The 17,364-nt window shown below is 37.1% G+C and overlaps 1 protein-coding gene across 3 annotated transcripts in view; it reads left to right on the top strand.

The window, feature by feature from the left end:
• The window catches only part of ZNF385D (zinc finger protein 385D), a 727,289-nt gene that overhangs the window by 512,043 nt on the left and 197,882 nt on the right, over window positions 1-17,364 (top strand). The window lies entirely within an intron of this gene.

Raw genomic sequence — 17,364 nt, 5'->3', positions numbered from 1 at the left:
TTGAAAAGGTTAGAATCCAGTAAGTGACTTTTTTCCTAACAGCATCTGATTCAGCTTTCAGCAGTTGTTATAATGCAGGTCTGAGCGTGTCAATGACAGGACATGTCAACACAAGCAAAGCAGAGGATTAGATGGGAGGTCACTGAATGCCCAGTGATCTGAATAATACACATTTCTTGTTACAATTTTTTTGCATCCATGATGGACTTTTAAAAATCTGCCCCTAATTAGATCATTCTCCTTCAGCAGATAGTACTGGGTCCAATATGTTTTAATAAAAGTTCATCATGGGTACTTTGGACACGCCAGTGAAATGGTACCCTTATGGGCTAGTCCTTACTTAAGGACAAGGAAGAATCACAATGATTGCTTTGCTTTTTTGGGGGTGAGGAATTTTCCCATGGGAATCTTATTTTGAAATTGATGGAGCTTAGAGTGGCCTGAAGAAATCACATTTCCAAATTAAGGGTTTCTAATCTTAGGTGTTGAAAGTAGAGGACGAATTACATCCAACTCTCTGATTCTTAAATGACCACACTGAAGTCTCATGGGTTCCCCTGTTCTGAGCATCTTGTCTGCTCTTCTGTTAAGTGGCTTCCCGGCAGTCTCCCTTCCCAGACCCCCAGGGAAGATCCATCAAGGTGCTTTGCCTGGCCTCTGAGACCACTTGGCATCCTGTCACTCAGGTCCCGTGTCAGCTTTGGAGCAATTAAAGTAAAATTTCCGGAAGGCTGTAAAATATCAGGTTTTAAACTTTAGATTTGCCCTTTGGGAAACATTGAAAGCAAAATGATTAATTTGACTGAATATTATTTGTCATAAAACAAAGATGAGTGATATGCTGAGTTATATGACAATGAGCAAATCTCTTTATGTTCTTTGCCACTGTGGCCTTACTCCTTTTTGAAATAAAAGGGGACATGAGGAACTCTTCTTTTGCGGGTTATACCATTCAAATATTTGAGCTTTTGTGGGCAAAGGCAGCATTTTGTGGTGATCAAGCTGGATTTTGTAGCTAATCTGACTGGGTTCAAATCCCAGAGCTGCCGCTTACCATCAATATGACTTTGGGTAAGTCACATAACTCCCATGAATCTCAATACATTCATCTGCAAAGTGGGGCCGATGTTTAACCTACCTTATAGGTGTGTGATAATGCTTATGTGGGTTAAGACATTTCACCAGGGCTCAGCATATAACAAACATTATTGAGTGATAGGTATCATAGCCTGTAAACTCGTCTCATTTTGCATGTGGAAGTTTATTGACTGATTGCAAAGGTGTGACTTGATTCTTTTTTTTCCTTTCTACGACGGATTTTGACTTGTGTTAGCATTTGTTCCATTTAAATCAAGAAACTCTCTGTTGCTACACATATCGGTCATTTTCTTCCAGTGCTAGTCAGGGTGCAGCCAGCCATGGGTTAAGCCACTTTTTGCTTCCAACTAAGGGGAATGGTTGCAAATCCATTAATTAGGTGGCTTCAGACTCAGTATTAGGGCATAGAGCATCTTTCTAAGTAACACCCTTAGGTCTTGTGTGAATCTTAATCTGCAAATTCAGGGTGTATGCAACAAAATTTTTTTTATTTCTGTGAGTTGATTTTATTTCTTTCAGACTGGAGAGGAATGCAATTTAATTCTGTTTCAGGGTGTGCTGAAGTTCAAGTATCTATAGGTTATTCATTCAGCTTTTGGTAGGAGACTTCCTCTGGTCATCATCCACCTAGGCATTCATGTGATAGTCAATACAGGGCTAGTCCCCAGCTTTCACTTTTGGGCACAAAACTTTGTGAGACTTTCAGTGGTCTCTCCTGCCTAGGTCTGCCATACTGCTTAACTCCTTTGCCAAGAAAACGATGAACCACTCTGCCACCCAACACCCTTCCCCCATCTCACCTTTGGGAACCAATGTCTTTAACAATCAGAGACTGTATGTCTATTCTGTTCCTCCTCTGAGGATGTGGAGGATGTGAGTATGGAATCATCTGTGCATTTGTGGTACGGTGAAGCAGAATAGTGAAGGTCATTTAAAAATATATGTACATGTAATATAAAATATGCAGAATCATAAGTGGGTATCTCTGATTATCATCCATCCACAAGCGTATAAGCCATTGGGTTTGGATGTGAGTCAGAAAGAACAACATCTGTAAAAACAAGCACAGTTCAGGGGAAAGGAAAACAGATGTGGGATCTAAGCTCGGATGTGGATATAAAAAGAGGACATTTGCTAAAACCATTAGGATCCCTTAGTCTCCTAAAGCCAACTTTTAAGGAATAGCAACAGAAGCTGTTCTCTTGACCCAGGGATTTTGTATCGGTGGATGTTCCAGTAGCTTTCAGACAAGAGACAGTTTTTCTTGAATTCTTCATGTACCCCCACCCTTCTCCTCAATCTCTTAAGACATGGGAGTGTCAGTGCTTAGTGGTCCCTTCTGAGTCTGCATTTCTTGAAAGGAATCAATCCTGTAAGTAAGTAGATGATGTTTAGGAAACAAATATTAAGAAATGGTGTGAACTTACTCCATTCAAGTATTTCTATTTTCTAAGCATCTGCTATGTGTGAGGAATAGTGATAACAAAAATTATGTTATGACCTCTGCCACAAAATAATTCCATTTAGAAAGGATAAGTTGGACAAATAAAGATACATTTGTAAATATGGGTGCTTTTATAGATAAATATGTATATAGGATAGGATGGCAGCTTAGGGCAGTAGTGGAAGGCTGTGTGTGGTTGGAAGGTACAGCTTTTGGAATATGTTCTTGGGGACAGTTGCAGGGCTGTGTTTCCTGTTGGCACAAAGATTAAATGAATAAACTGCCCTAATGCACCTGCATGTGTCTAATACCCAGTAAATATTGAGTCCTCCCTTCCAGGAGAGGCACAAGGATGAGTAAGGAGATTGCACACAGTGTTAGGAAGGGAGGCAAATCTAGGAAAATGGCTATTGTGTTTTCAGTTAGCTTTGGCTAAGATTCTGTAGCATTAAAAATGTAAATTAGCAGCCCTAGCCGGTTTTGCTCAGTGTATATAGTGTCGGCCTGCACACTGAAGGGTCTCAGGTTCGATTCTGGTCAAGGGCACATGCCTGGGTTGTAGGCTCGATCCCCACCCAGTAGGGAGGATGCAGGAGGCAGCCGATCAATGATTCCCTCTCATCATTGATGTTTCTATCTCTCTCTTCCTCTCCCTTCCTCTCTGAAATCAATAAAAATATACTTAAAAATAAATAAATAACTGAACTTTAAAAAATGGTAAATTAGCATAGAATTCTGACTCTGTGCTGCTTCTCTACATAATGAGGTTTCATTATGGGAGAGAGAGAGCAAAAAGGGAGGGAGGGGAGGAGGAAAGGGAAAAGAGAAAGACTGAGAGAGAAGAAGAGATCATCAAATCCTAGAATGTGACTCTACTCTAGTTCTTTGTATTTCTCAAAAACACCAATTTCCCTAAAAATTTTAAGTATGGTGTTAGTTTGAGTGCAAAAGTTTTTTCAGCTTTGGGGGGGGGGGGGCAGGAAAGTAAAGTTTATGTGAGCAATGCTAGTGCTTCTCATATGCTAGGGTGCATATGAATCACTAGGGAAATTATGTTGCAGTGCAGATTCCGATTAGGTAGTTCATAGGTGGAGCCTGAAATTTTGAGCATATGTGGGTGGAAGAAGAGGAAGCCAGAAGAATGATTCAATACATTGGACTCCATCAAAAGCATCTGTTATAAGGCTAGCACTTAGAAATATAATGGAGGATATGAGGAAGAGAAGTCACTAATCTCTTACTCCACCATTCACTCATTGGGCATTTATTAATCACTGACTACATGCCTGACACTATAGTAGATGACGGAAATACAAAGTCAACAAGGAAAAAGAGAAGGAGGAAGAAGAGAAGGAGGAAGAGGAGAAGTAGGATGATGGGAAGGAGCAGGGGGAAGAGGTGGTGGCGGGGAGGAATGATTCTTGTATCTATGGAATTGACATAGTTGATTATTCACTCCTTAAAACACTCTGCTGTCTGCCACTAGTAAAACATCTAGATGTCCAAACACTACATTAAATAATAAACTATTCAAGCAGGAACTCTGTCTATATCATTTTCTTCATTTATTAGAAAACAGGATGCAGTAGGAAAATCATTCTATAAATAACTCTGCAATTAAATGTTTAAATAAAGTCTTATAACTTAAGTGCTACCTGAGTTTAAGAGAAGGATAAGTATCTTGGAGGTGGTCAAGGAAAACTGTATGGTAAAGATTAAGATTTGATTTGGGAGCTGATATCATATTTATTTGTTAAGGTAACCATAGTATATAGAGCCTGAAATGTCTCAAAGACTCAACATACATTTATTCAATGAATGAGGGGAGGATAGTTAGATCCATGGATAGATAAATAGATAGCCACATAGATAAATAGATAGGAAAAATGCATGACATCATTAATAGAAGAGAAATAGCCATAACAGTTATAGCATAACAAACATAATTGATGGAAATATCTTAATAAAAAATCTAAATAATCACTGCTTTTATACATTAGATTATTTACATCAAACCAAAATTATTAATTTAAGCAATTAGTAGAAAAAATAAGCAAGCATAGCATCAAGTCATCCCCTTAATTTGCATCCATAATTTTATGTTGGCTCATGTGTCTAGCTTCTCTGGTCATATAAAAGAACAATGATGTAAAAGTCCTAGTGGTTGCCTATAGAATGTACTCTAAAATCCATTCTTTATAATCTTCTTCAGCTATTTCATGTGAATCCAGAAGGTCTGTCACCATAAAATATTGGTGAGGCACTTTAGGACTCTAAAATGACAGCTTTAAATATGCTTAATCTATAGAGATTATTCTACAACTGTAGCTTAAATATCCTATATAATAAAAGCCTAATATGCTAAGTGTCCAGTCATCCATTCAACCAATCAAAGCATAATATGCTAATGATATGCTAAGGCTGCTCAACCGCTCTCAATGATGTGCACTCACCTCCAGGGGCCAGACACTCCGACCGGTACGTTAGCTTGCTGCTTGAGTCCGGCCTATCGAAACTGAGCGAGACAGGCCGGACATGCCCTAGAGCCCTCATGTGGTGCCTCCCTGGCTGGCCAACCTCCTCCGTCCCTCCCCAGCCCCGATCGTGCACTGGTGGGGTCCCTCAGCCTGGCCTGCACCTGCTCTCGCAATGCGGGACTCCTCAGGGGATGTCAGAGAGCCAGTGTTGGCCCGATACCACAGGCCAGGCCAAGGGACCCCACTGGTGCAAGAATTCGTGCACTGGGCCTCTAGTATATTTATAATAGTATGGATAAATGAAAAAAATACAGAACCCCAATAGGATATTTTAAATTTAAGATTTTCTTATCCTTCAATACGTATTCTTCAGGATCTCCATTTTCTCTATATTTAAAATGGAAATACCACCATATTTATCATCACACTTAGTCTCCCTTTCTTTCAAAAATTGTTTTTAGCCCAGCCAGTGTGGCTCAGTGGTTGAGCGTCAACCCATGAACCCAGAGGTTACCAGTTTGAACTCTGGTTAGGGCACATGATCTGGTTGTGGCTTGATCCCCACTAGGGGGCGTGCAGGATGCAACTGATGGATGTTTCTCTCATTGATGTTTCTATTTCTCTCTCCCTCTCTCTCTAAAATCAATTAAAAAGATGTTCTTGACATCGGTCTCCCCTGTGGCTCTGGATTTTGATACCTGCTCCAGGTATGGACATTCCTCCCAACTTCAGCCAATGATAGAGTTATAGAAACAGTGGTTTAAGCATTTGTTTGGTTCAAACAGATATTAATTAATTAAATTCAGTCTATACTTCGTTCACTGCTCTCAGTTTTTACAACCGCTGCTGCCACTAAAATAGGTAGGCAGACAGGTTGAAATTATGGACCAAAAAATACCAACTGCTAGAGGGTGTGGATATTTTTCAGGTGAAAAACGCTGCAGTAAATTTGGCATTGATCGCTAAGGTCTGTGTCCTTTGAAGACAGATGCCACAGATTGCTAGCTCGTTCTGTGCACTGAGTGTATCATATTTGTAGAGCAAAAGCTTCTTCAGAAACATCTGCTTGTGAACTCTTCTCTCATTCTATGTTTTCATATTGAAACAAATATATAAGTGCCTTGGCCCCCAAACACAAAATGACTTCAATACAGAATATCAGGGCTTGAAAATGTAAAGCTAAACAAAGGCACAATTACATGAATATTTTTCTGTGTTAATACTTGTTTACCCTGAACAGGTAATATATTTTCCTATGATTCAAATGTAAAGAGAACAAATAATTTTCCCTTACTGTTCTTCCCATGCCACTCAGTTCTCCTCTCTTAAGTGACAATCAAAGTGGTAAATTGCTTTTGTATCTGTCCTTCCAGACATGTTTTGATGTATGAATTTCTTCTCACTAAAGAGTGAGGCATCCTGCACATTATATATTTATTTTCCTTTATCAGTCAATCTCATCATAATGCCTTGAGGCTTTGATCTTCAGAAGAATGCATTTGACCTGTTTCCTAGTCTGACTTTCTTACTAGCTGTGATTCTGGGCAAATAAGGGGCCTTGAATAAGAGAACAGCTAAATTCATAGCTTGTTTTGTGATCCAGCAGTTTTTGTGTTTTTTTTTAAGATCCCTGCTCACACTAAACATATTAGAAACAAAAGGAGCTTTTTAGGCTTAAATTGTGTCTACTCCCACACACTTATTTTACTGATAAGCCTAAAATGATTGAGAAATTTCCAGGTTCATGGCTAGTAAGTTCAAAACTAAGAGAAAAATTATTCCTGACTTCTGTTTCTCACGAGAATGCTAATCACTGAACCATAATGTTATGGCTTCAGTTGTGTCTCTCCAAAATAAATAACCCACAGTGCCTTAGAATGTGACCTTATTTATCAATAGGGTCATTGAAGATGTAACTATTTAAGATGAGGTCATTAGAGTGAGTCCTAACCGCTATGAATGGTAGACTTCTATAAAGGGGAAATAGCCACATGAGACACACATAGAGGGGCGGTGATGTGGGGAGACACAGGAAGAACATCATCTACAAGCCAAGGAGAGAGGTCTGGAATATGTCCTTCCTCATAGGCCTCAGAAGGACCCAGTCCTGCTGACACTTTGATTTTGGACTTCCAGCCTCCAGAACTCAGAGAACATAAATTTCTGTTGTTTAAGCCACCCAGTTTGTAGCACTATGTTATGGCTGCTTTAGCAAGGCAGGGTTCTTAGAACCATCTGATCTACCTACCTACATTTGCCAGACTCTACAATGTTATTGACAACTTGCAACCCAGCTTTCTACTTATCTTCAGTGATGGTAAATAAGCCAACTCTGGGGGAAGAAAGACTTTACACCTTACATTGCCTACACTATAAGGAAGTTCTTTATTTGGAGTCACTGCAGGTTCCCTGAAATCACTATAAACCAAGGAAGAAGACAATATACAAGATACTGCTTTTTTATTTAAAAATATTGATCAAAAATTATGAGATAAGAGTTATTTATTAAGGAAGTCACTTTTACACTCACTATTTTTAAAATCTAATTTTGTAAGAGCCTTGCATGTTGTAGGTGTTACCTGAATTGCATGGATATGGAAACCTTCCTTAAGGTGATCCATAAAATAATTTGTCCCAAATTACACAAATAGTGAATCACTGAATCATGGCTAGATTTTGAATCAGTGATCCAGGTCCAATGCAATTTCATCCAAACACAGGTAGCTAATCTCCTGCCTGAAAACAGTTGTAATTTCTTTAACCAGCTGTTTTAGCCTTGGCACACTGTACTAGCTAATTAGTTAAATAATTTCTTAGGAGACCTAACTCCAAGAAAATAAGCTCTTTCTTGAATAATATTCTAGTTGCAATTGCACAGTTATGAAAAAGAACATCTAGAGCATCTGTAGATTGTGTAACTTTCAGAAATGTTTATGTTATTATGGGCAATCATTGTGAAGGAGAATAAATAATTTTAAGTAGTAGTAAATTAAAAAGTCCATTCCTATCCCAGTAATAGTTAAGGCTGTTTAAGACTCAAGGTACATTTTGCACACATAAGATTATAAACACACACACACACACACACACACACACACACACACACACCACTAAACTTAGAATCTTAGAATCTAAAAGGTTTGAGTTCTATGTTTAATACTTTATCTATGGCAAAATCATGAGTCCACATTTCCTTATTTGTGAAACTAAGAATAGTCAGATTGACCACATAAGAATGCCTAAAGGTGCTTAGAGATTGAAAGTACTACAGCAATAGTAGGCATTAAGGAGGTCTATTGAATCAGTGTGTCTGGGATCAGTACCCAAATGAGCCTGTTTTCGCAACCTTCACAAGGTGATATCTTTGCCCCTTAAATGTTGAAACTCACTGCATTCCCCCTGTGGCCAAAAGTGGTGGGAAAAGTCTATTTTCACAGCTAAGTACAGATGAAAGAATAACCTTCTCAGACTATTTTTTTGGAGGAAAGTTGTCTTTTCCACACTCCCCCCTCAATACAAATGCAAAGAACGATGTTAATGCTCTTTCTCATTACTCTTCGTCAAAGGAATGAGGACTTTTTGCCAGTGAGACTATTTTGTTTCATGCCTCAGTGCTTCTCAAAGTGTGGTTCATAAAGCTGTACTCATCCAAGAACCGGTTACAGAGCTGCAGTGAGATAAAGGCAGGCACTGAGAGGGAACAGCATTTAGACATTTTTGTAGCCATTTAAGAGAACAGTTTTACATCTCTTGAAGCAAATAAAGAATTGTGGCTTAGCCGGCTGGTGTAGCTCAGTGGTTGAGTGTCGACCCATGAATGAAGAGGTCACTGGTTTGATTCCCAGTCAGGGCATATGCCCAGGTTGCGGGCTCAATCCCTAGTGGGGGACATACAGAAGGCAGCCTATCAATGATTCTCAGCATTGATGTTTCTCTCTCCTTCCATCTCCTTTCCTCTCTGAAATCAATAAAAATATAATTAAAAAAAGAGTTGTAGCTTATATTTTGTATGTCTTTTTTAATTCAATTTTTCCTGGTAATCCAACTTTATTATATTTTAAAAAGTTATCTATCTATGATTGATGGGGGAAGGCTGGTCCTTCAGCAAAGAGAAATGAAAAGCACTCTGCTGTTAGTGGTAAGGATTTCAGAGTTCCATCTATACTCAGAAGGTGAAGGAGACTTTGAAGCAGTTATTCATGTAATTCGCATAATGTATGGTTGAGAAAGTCACAAATACAATTCAGATTACTTTAGCTCTATCCAATTTCCCTTTTCCTGGTGAGGTGTGGCAATGGCAAATGGCTCTCTCTGAAACTCCTAAGTCAAGACAGTAGTTGAATCCAAATAAGATAATTTATGTTTTGCCTCTCTCTGAAGCATAACCCCTTATGCCACATTTTATGTTGAGCTTGGACACATAATAAAGTGGTAACCTTAATAGTTAATTCTTGAGCTTCTTTTCTTGAACATTTTAAAGTGAAATTGACTTCAAGGATCTTGCTGAGGATTTTTCAGAAACTAAACAAACAAAAAAAAAGTAACTTTAAGTGAGTATATGTGGGGAGAAGAAATGTTATCGTGTTGATTTCTAATCCAAATTATTATTTTTAAAATAGAAACTAGAGTACATAATAGTCTAGTAGCACAATAGGTTGGAGACATTTTTTAAGGATTTTATTCAGGGAAATCACACAGAAAAATAATTTTAGTAAAACATCCCGTGTTCTTTAGAACACTTATGCATATCTCCTGTTTTAGTGCTTATTTGACTTTTGTTACCGACTACATTGAAATGCAACCGACTCCCTTTTCCTAAGAGCTTGTAATAGGAAATAGAAACAAGAGAGGTAACCAGCACTTTTTAGCACTTCCTACATATAATGAATTTATACACTGAGATAGATGGTTCTTAGGTATGATGGGCTGTGGGGGAACACTGCCCCCCCTTTGTCCAGTAACCCTGCTTGTTGCTGTTATTCTTTTCAGTTACAGTTGACATTCAATATATTAGTTTCAGCTGTACCTGCTTATTTTTTAAGTAAAAAAAGCTCAGAAAATATTTGCCCTGGCCAGTGTGGCTCCTTTGGTTGGGCATTGTCCCATCTACTGAAGGGCTGCCAGTTCTATTCCTGGCCAAGGGCAGTTACCTGGGTGTCCGGCTCCCACATCCATGTTTCACTCTCTCTCTCCCTCTCCTTTCCTCTCTCTCCAACAATCAACAAAAATATATTTTTTAAAAAGTTCAGAAAATACTAATATGACTTTCAGAATCAACTTAATTAGCTCTTAAACTATCTATAATGTCTTATTGACATACTCTATAGTTTTGAAATCCTGGTTTGGAATGAGGCAGAGAAATAAAGTAGAATGATTTCGAGCTTAGAGTTTATTTTTAATTTGACTTACCTCAAATCATAGTCAAAAGTTTAGAATTTTTAAGTAGAAAATACACACACACACACACATGTTTATACATGTATCTATGCCTCCTATTAAGAATCATGGTTTAAAATACTGAACCCACGTATGTATTCACACTCTTGCATATTTGTGTCAAGAGGCTTAATTCAAAGATGATTATTACAGCAATGATATATTAGCAGGAAAAGAAAAAAATATACAGCAACCAATATGATTATCAATGAGGAAATAGATATATAAATTGAGATCTATTTATGAAATGTACTTTAAGAGGCATTTGAAATAATTTGTTTTTTATGGACATATCATAAAACCATAATATTGTTGGGGAGAAAACAGTTTCAGATGTGTACAGAATTTTAGAATGTGTGTGTATTTTGAAATTACATGGCGATGAGAGAGAGAGAAAGGTTGAAAGAGAGAGATGGACTGAAATTGGTTTATAGCAGGGGTGGGGACCCTTTTTTCTGCCAAGGGCAATTTGGATATGTATAACATCATTCGCTTAATAAAATTCACTTAATATGAATTTATATTGCTATGAAATAAGCTGCCTGGATTTATTGAATTTCGAGTTCCGCCTGCGATCGCCTTGGCAGGGCCAGACCACATGATTCCTTGGGTCTGATATGGCCCAGGGGCCAGACGTTTCCCACTCCTGGTTTACAGTAGATGACAACATGGACTGGAAGAACACACATCAAATCCTTAGTTGCAGTGCTTCTGAGGAGTGAGTGAGAGTCAATAGGGCGGGGGAGGGGAACAGAGGAGATATCAATATTTCTATAATGTACAAATTTTGTTACTTTAAAAAAAGAAATAACTGCAACAGAAGAGTTAATATTTAGTGTTTTAATCTAGGTGATCAGTACATGGTTATTTATAATAGCCTATGTACTTTATGTATTTAAAAAGTTTCCAATTTTGAAGTTGCAAATGTCTTCAGCAAAATATTTAATTGCAACATGTACTACCTATATTATGTTATTAGTTAAGGGCCTGGATGATGTTAATACTTAGATGTGCCAGCTTCAGGTACTAGTTTGTATTTTCTGATCAATAGGCCCTCAACCCTGAGGTTTCTGTGACACACATGATTTGGTTTGCTCTAGGAGCACTGTTTTAGATTAATATCCAGGTAGAAAGGTTAATGTATTGATTCTTGTAACCTACTATTTAGTTGAGATTGCAAAATCAATCAGAAAATGTGTGGACTAAGCTTAGCAACTTACTTCTAAAATCCAATTCAAATTTACTTATGAAAAACATTATCATTTAAACACTTGCACATTCAGGAGGACAAACCAAGTCAAAGAGATTAGCAAAATGTCTGGGTTTTATTATTAATATCAATTGTAATGGAATTTGATTGCTATAGTACCCTAGCTTACATCAAGTTTCATAGTACAGTAATGATGGTGTTTTAGATCTTGGTCAATGAGTAACACCTTTCAAACACCACCTTTGAATCATTTCTCAAGAGCGGACAACTTTATTTACACTTCTTTAAAAAGATTTGGTCCAGCCAGCAAATTTAAAATGTCAAGTCGATACTTAATTTTTTGTTGAACAGTCTGTATTTTTAAAGCATTAATGTAGTTTTTAAATAACTACTGGTTTTGAGTATTAGGAAGTTGTCATTTTGGAAGCAAGGATCATTGAGCCCACTATACCATATCTACCTACCATAGATCTCCTGAATGAAGTTAAACAGCCCAATTTATTTTTTTCAATTTTTTTATTGATTAAGGTATTACATGTGTACATATCTTCCCATTGCCTGCCACCCACACCCATACATGCCCTCACCCCCCCCAATGTCTTGCGTCCATTGGTTATGCTTATATGCATGCATACAAGTCCTTCAGTTGATCTCTTATCTCCCCCCAAACTTCTCACTGTAATTTGACAGTCTGTTTGATGCTTTACTGCCTCTGTATCAATTTTTTTGTTCACCAGGTTATAATGTTCTTTATTATCCATAAATGAGTGAGATCATGTGGTATTTTTCTTTCATTGACTGACTTATTTCACTTAGCATAATGCTCTCCAGTTCCATTCATGCTGCTGCAAAAACAGCCCAATTTAAATTTAAAGTTGGTTGACTAGACTTGTCTATACATTCAACTTGCTATATAAATACTATTTGATAAATAGGTTTAGTAATAACTTGTAGGTACCTCTCCCCACCATCAAAAGAAAACAGGTCAGACTGCTATGCCTACTAATTCAAACAAAACCATGGAACCATTTCTTTTAAACAAAGAATAGTGATCATAGATATACTGTGTGATACATCTGATAAATATATTCAGTTTTAACTGAATGAGCATAATGAAAATAACATTATTTAAACTCAGAACATAAATGGGATAATATTTTATAGGCCTTAGCCCCAGAATTTTTCTTCAATTTTTTTTCCTTAAAATTTTTAAATTGTAAGAGCCTGAAAAACATATTTCTGGCAAAAAATAAAAATGTGAAAGCTAACACACTCCTTGAAAAGGAAAACAACCCACTTCAGCAAACTTCCAGTCAGATGAAAATTAAGTGTTGTGTGATGACTTTCAAAGGCCAATGCACTCTTCCCAGAAACTGCAAGCCCACAATGAGGAGGACAAACCCAATGCCTTGTGTTTACAATAGCTGATTTCCAAAGGTTTTGGGAATCAATGAGAGGAAAACATGCAGAACTGGAGAGCCTGTGTTCCTCTCAGAATTCTTTTGAAAGTGTGATACGTTGTGTATGTGTTATCCTAAATAGCATATCTTTTGCAGATGCCTGCAAGCTGTTTGGAGGAATTTTTAAAAAGTCATGTTTTAAAGATTTCATGGCCAAAAAAAAAGCATAAGTGAATGAAGCCACTTCTTTCTCACATGAGAATCGGGCTGCCTATTTTCAACTGGTTAAGAAGGTCCTTACAGTAGTGGCTGGGAGGGGACATTAGCTTTCCCCTTAACCTAAGTAAATCTCTAAGAACATCCTGGAAAAAAAAAGATTCACCCTGGAAGCAAAGAAAAATGTTCCAAGTTGAGTTTTGGCTCCTGAAATCATTCCAGGGATTTGAAGTTGACAAAATCTAAAATTTGTTTACATTTAATATACAATTTCATAGGATTTTGGAAATGTTGATTACATATGTAATTCCTCCTCATATTCTGCTTTTATTGTGGTCATCTTTTCCACACTTTTAGATTTTGAAATACTAGCACCCAGGATGCTTCCCTTATCACATCTTCCAATCTTCTTGCCAACTTCAGTGTTTGACTGTAAATATGGTAATTAGCTCTGTGATTACTATCTGATTCCATATTGAGTACATTGGCCTGCTTCTGTTGAGCTGTTTTCTTTCTTTCTATAGATATATAAGCTGGTTGATAGACATTATTATTTTTTTTCTCTTTTTAAAAAATATTTTTTTATTAATTTCAGAGAGGAAGGGAGAGAGAGAGAGAGAGAGAGAGAGAGAGAGAGAGAGAGAGAAACATCAATGATAAGAGAAGACCATTGATTGACTGCCTCCTGTACTCCCCCCAGCCTCCATTGGGGATTGAGCCCAGTACCCGGGCATGTGCCCTGACCAGGAATTGAACTGTCACCTCAAGGTTCATAGGTCGATGCTCGACTGCTGAGCCACACCAGCTGGGTGGTAGCCATTATGTTTAACTGGCGTTGGCATCTTGTATTTTTGAGTAGGTGACATGGAAGAATAAATGGCTCTAGATTTCTTTCCTGTCCTCAGGGTACCTGCATTATTTTCTTCTTTTTCTTATTTTTTAAAGAATTACTTAAACAAAAATCTTATGGATGTGAAGTGCTCTCAAAAAGACACCAGTTATAATAAAAACCTATATTTTATCTATACCTTTTTTTAAATTGTCATTTTATGGAGCATTGATGTTTAAAAGGACCCAACCTAAGGAATTCTGCTATTAAAATCATTAAAGTATGTTTCATAATTGTGAGCTTTGCTCTCCTAAATTTTGGCTCTTGATAATGTGAATATTAAGTAGAAGTTAACTGGGAAATAAAAGAAGCATTTAGAAATATATAAATGTATTTATAAGCTTGATTGCTAACAGATATTATTGAACCACAAATTATATGAACTCATAGAAAATGAGTATAAACTGAAAATTTTGGTAATACCTAGTCTTATTTAATTTAACTAATAGATATTTAAGACAGGGTTTCATTGTTAATTTCCATTTTAAATGAGAAAATATTGACATTATTGCCATCAAAATGGGAGTTACTTGTTGGACTTAACATATCTTATGGGACCCTTTAAGAGCATGGTAATTTCCTACTTCTCTTCAATCTCTTCTTATTCATTAATTAATTTGATAAATACTCTGTTACTGTCAAAGTTCTAGTCCTGGGAGACACAGCAGTGACCAAGATCCAGTCCTTTCCTGCAAGGAACTTAAATCTTGATCCAGGAAATCTGAATAAATTTTATTTTAATTTATGAATACATAAGCATTTATTTACTATATGACTAATAAAGCTCCATACCATACTAGGCACTCTCAGAGTTGCAAATGACAGACAGTTCATGTTTGTGGAATATTGTGGAATAAATGAAGAATAAAACATATAATTTAACCGAGGAAGCATTCATAAGAAACCAACACATTTTAAATAATTCAAATAGTAAATACCATGCTACTAATTTGACAGATTGATTATTTTTAATGAATTGGTTCTTATTTGGACGTAGTTAAAGAATTGGAAAACATAAATCTATCCTCTCCCATGATTTTTTTAGCTCACTTGTGTTTCTGATAAAAGAACTATATCCAGTTTTGCATTCGATATAAACTAATTACATATATATTTTTGAGCTATTTAAACATTCAATAAAGAGACTGGAGCTTTAAATACTTTCTGGCGTTGAAGAGTTTCTTGGCTGAGATTTCTCCTTGTATAAATGGAAACTCTCGTGAACTGGGTTTCTTTCATTATATCCTTAGAAAGGACATTCCATGTTGCTTTTGCTAAGATAGCTTTTTGATGCGGTTGGACAACCCTTCCTGGGCAAGTTTGGCAAATCGCCATGATGTCAGCCCACTAAGTAGTTTCTGGGGGCATGAACCCATGACCACTCCCCTCATAATCATGCAAGAGTACAGCATGTCCATGTTGTCATAAACCACAGACAAAACACCCTCTGGTGACATCTTCTGGAACATTCTTCATATTTGCTTTTTAGACTTGTCTCACCCACAGATTAGTAGGATATGTACACATATTTTAAGCTATAAAGAAATATATAATTCAGCACATGGTATTATTATTTCTATTATTGTCATAGTACAGAGCAGTGCTCCCAAACGTCTCTATGCAATTAAATCAGAGCATGCACTTCTAATAAAGCCACAGGTAAAGCTGGTGTTGCCTGTCCAGGGACCACACATTGAGGAACAAGACTGCAGAGCTTAAGATGATGAGTTTTGTAATCAGAGTCTAAGGTTTATAGTCTAGATTCACTGCTTGCTACCTATGTAATGGGGAAGTTAATTGGTCTCCCTAGAGCTCAGTTTTCTCATCTGCAGAATGGAAGTAACACTACAAACTGACTCAGGGGTTATTTGTGGATTAAGTGTGATATCACATATATCTTATTTCCAGGAACACAACTAATCTCAAGAATATAGTATGGGCTTTGGGTTGTTGTGCGAATGTCAATGATTATTGCATCTTTGTTATTTCTTGGTAGACTTACTATGGACTATTTTATTCAAGTAATCATAAGAGGTGTGTAAAAATTGCAGATTTTAATTGGCAGTTGCTTCCTTCTACATTTGTTATTGATGTTCATAGAAAACTGAACCTACAAACAAGATTATGATTTCCTGCTCTTTCTTCCCACCTTGATTTGTGTAAAAAAGCAATTTGCACAGCAGATCTGCAAGAAATAACTGCCTACAGGTCCCAGTAACTCTAGACTGCCCAAGTCTCTAGAATCTCACAGTCCTTCAGCATGCAGAATATCCTCATGCAGGAGATTAAATCAAGAGCTCTTCAGATGTGTCAAGTCTTAATGAGAAAAATCACTTTAAAATAAATTTTAATAAGGCATCTTAAGTAACATTTCAATCAGTTGAAGTTTACACTGTGTTTCTTAATAGCATTTATATGAAAATGATCAATGATTATTTTGTTCTGGTAAACCTATAAAAGTGGTAATGAATAGCAATATTATAGCACATAAAATCTACAGTTAAGTGTAGATAGTTGTTAGCTTGTCTTTTAAAGCTACATTAAAATGAAAAAATGATGTACTTTTCTTTAGAGTATAACTTTATTTATTTATTTATATTTTAACAGATTTTTAATTGATTTTTTAGAGAGAAAGGGAGAGAGAGAGAGAAACATTGATGTGAGAGCAAAACATCAATTAGCTGCCTCCTGTAAGCACCTGACTAGGAATCAAGCCCAAAACCTGGGCATGTGCCCTGATTAGGAATTGAACCATCTCCTTCTCAACAACTGCTCGTTTTATCAGCCACTCGAACGACCTTGGCTGCCATCGGATTTGGACAACTGTTCACTGATTGTGAATGTGAGAGCACAGCTGTCACCAGTTCTGGAGCTGCCAGTGGGGGCAAGAACCTGGTACAGCCTCCAGTGGGGAATTCACAAAACTTTCTCAGGGACGATTGTATCAGAGATGCGCTGAGTCAGCGCACGGGATGACGTCCAACCAACTGAACTACACCTGCCAGGGCAAAAGTAATGTACTTTAAGAAATTATTTTGCTAAATAGTCGGGGATACAAAGGAAGAAGCAAATTTTACCACCACAAGTAATTCTGTGGTTAAAAGAAACAGACTTACAGATAATGAATATGGAACAAACTCATTATTTTAAGAACTGAGCCGTGTTAATGGCTATTATTGAACTAGCTGTATTAC

This window comes from Plecotus auritus (assembly GCF_963455305.1).
Source record: "Plecotus auritus genome assembly, chromosome: 6".
NCBI classification, from domain to species: domain Eukaryota; kingdom Metazoa; phylum Chordata; class Mammalia; order Chiroptera; family Vespertilionidae; genus Plecotus; species Plecotus auritus.
This window is presented reverse-complemented; position numbering and strand designations above follow the sequence as displayed.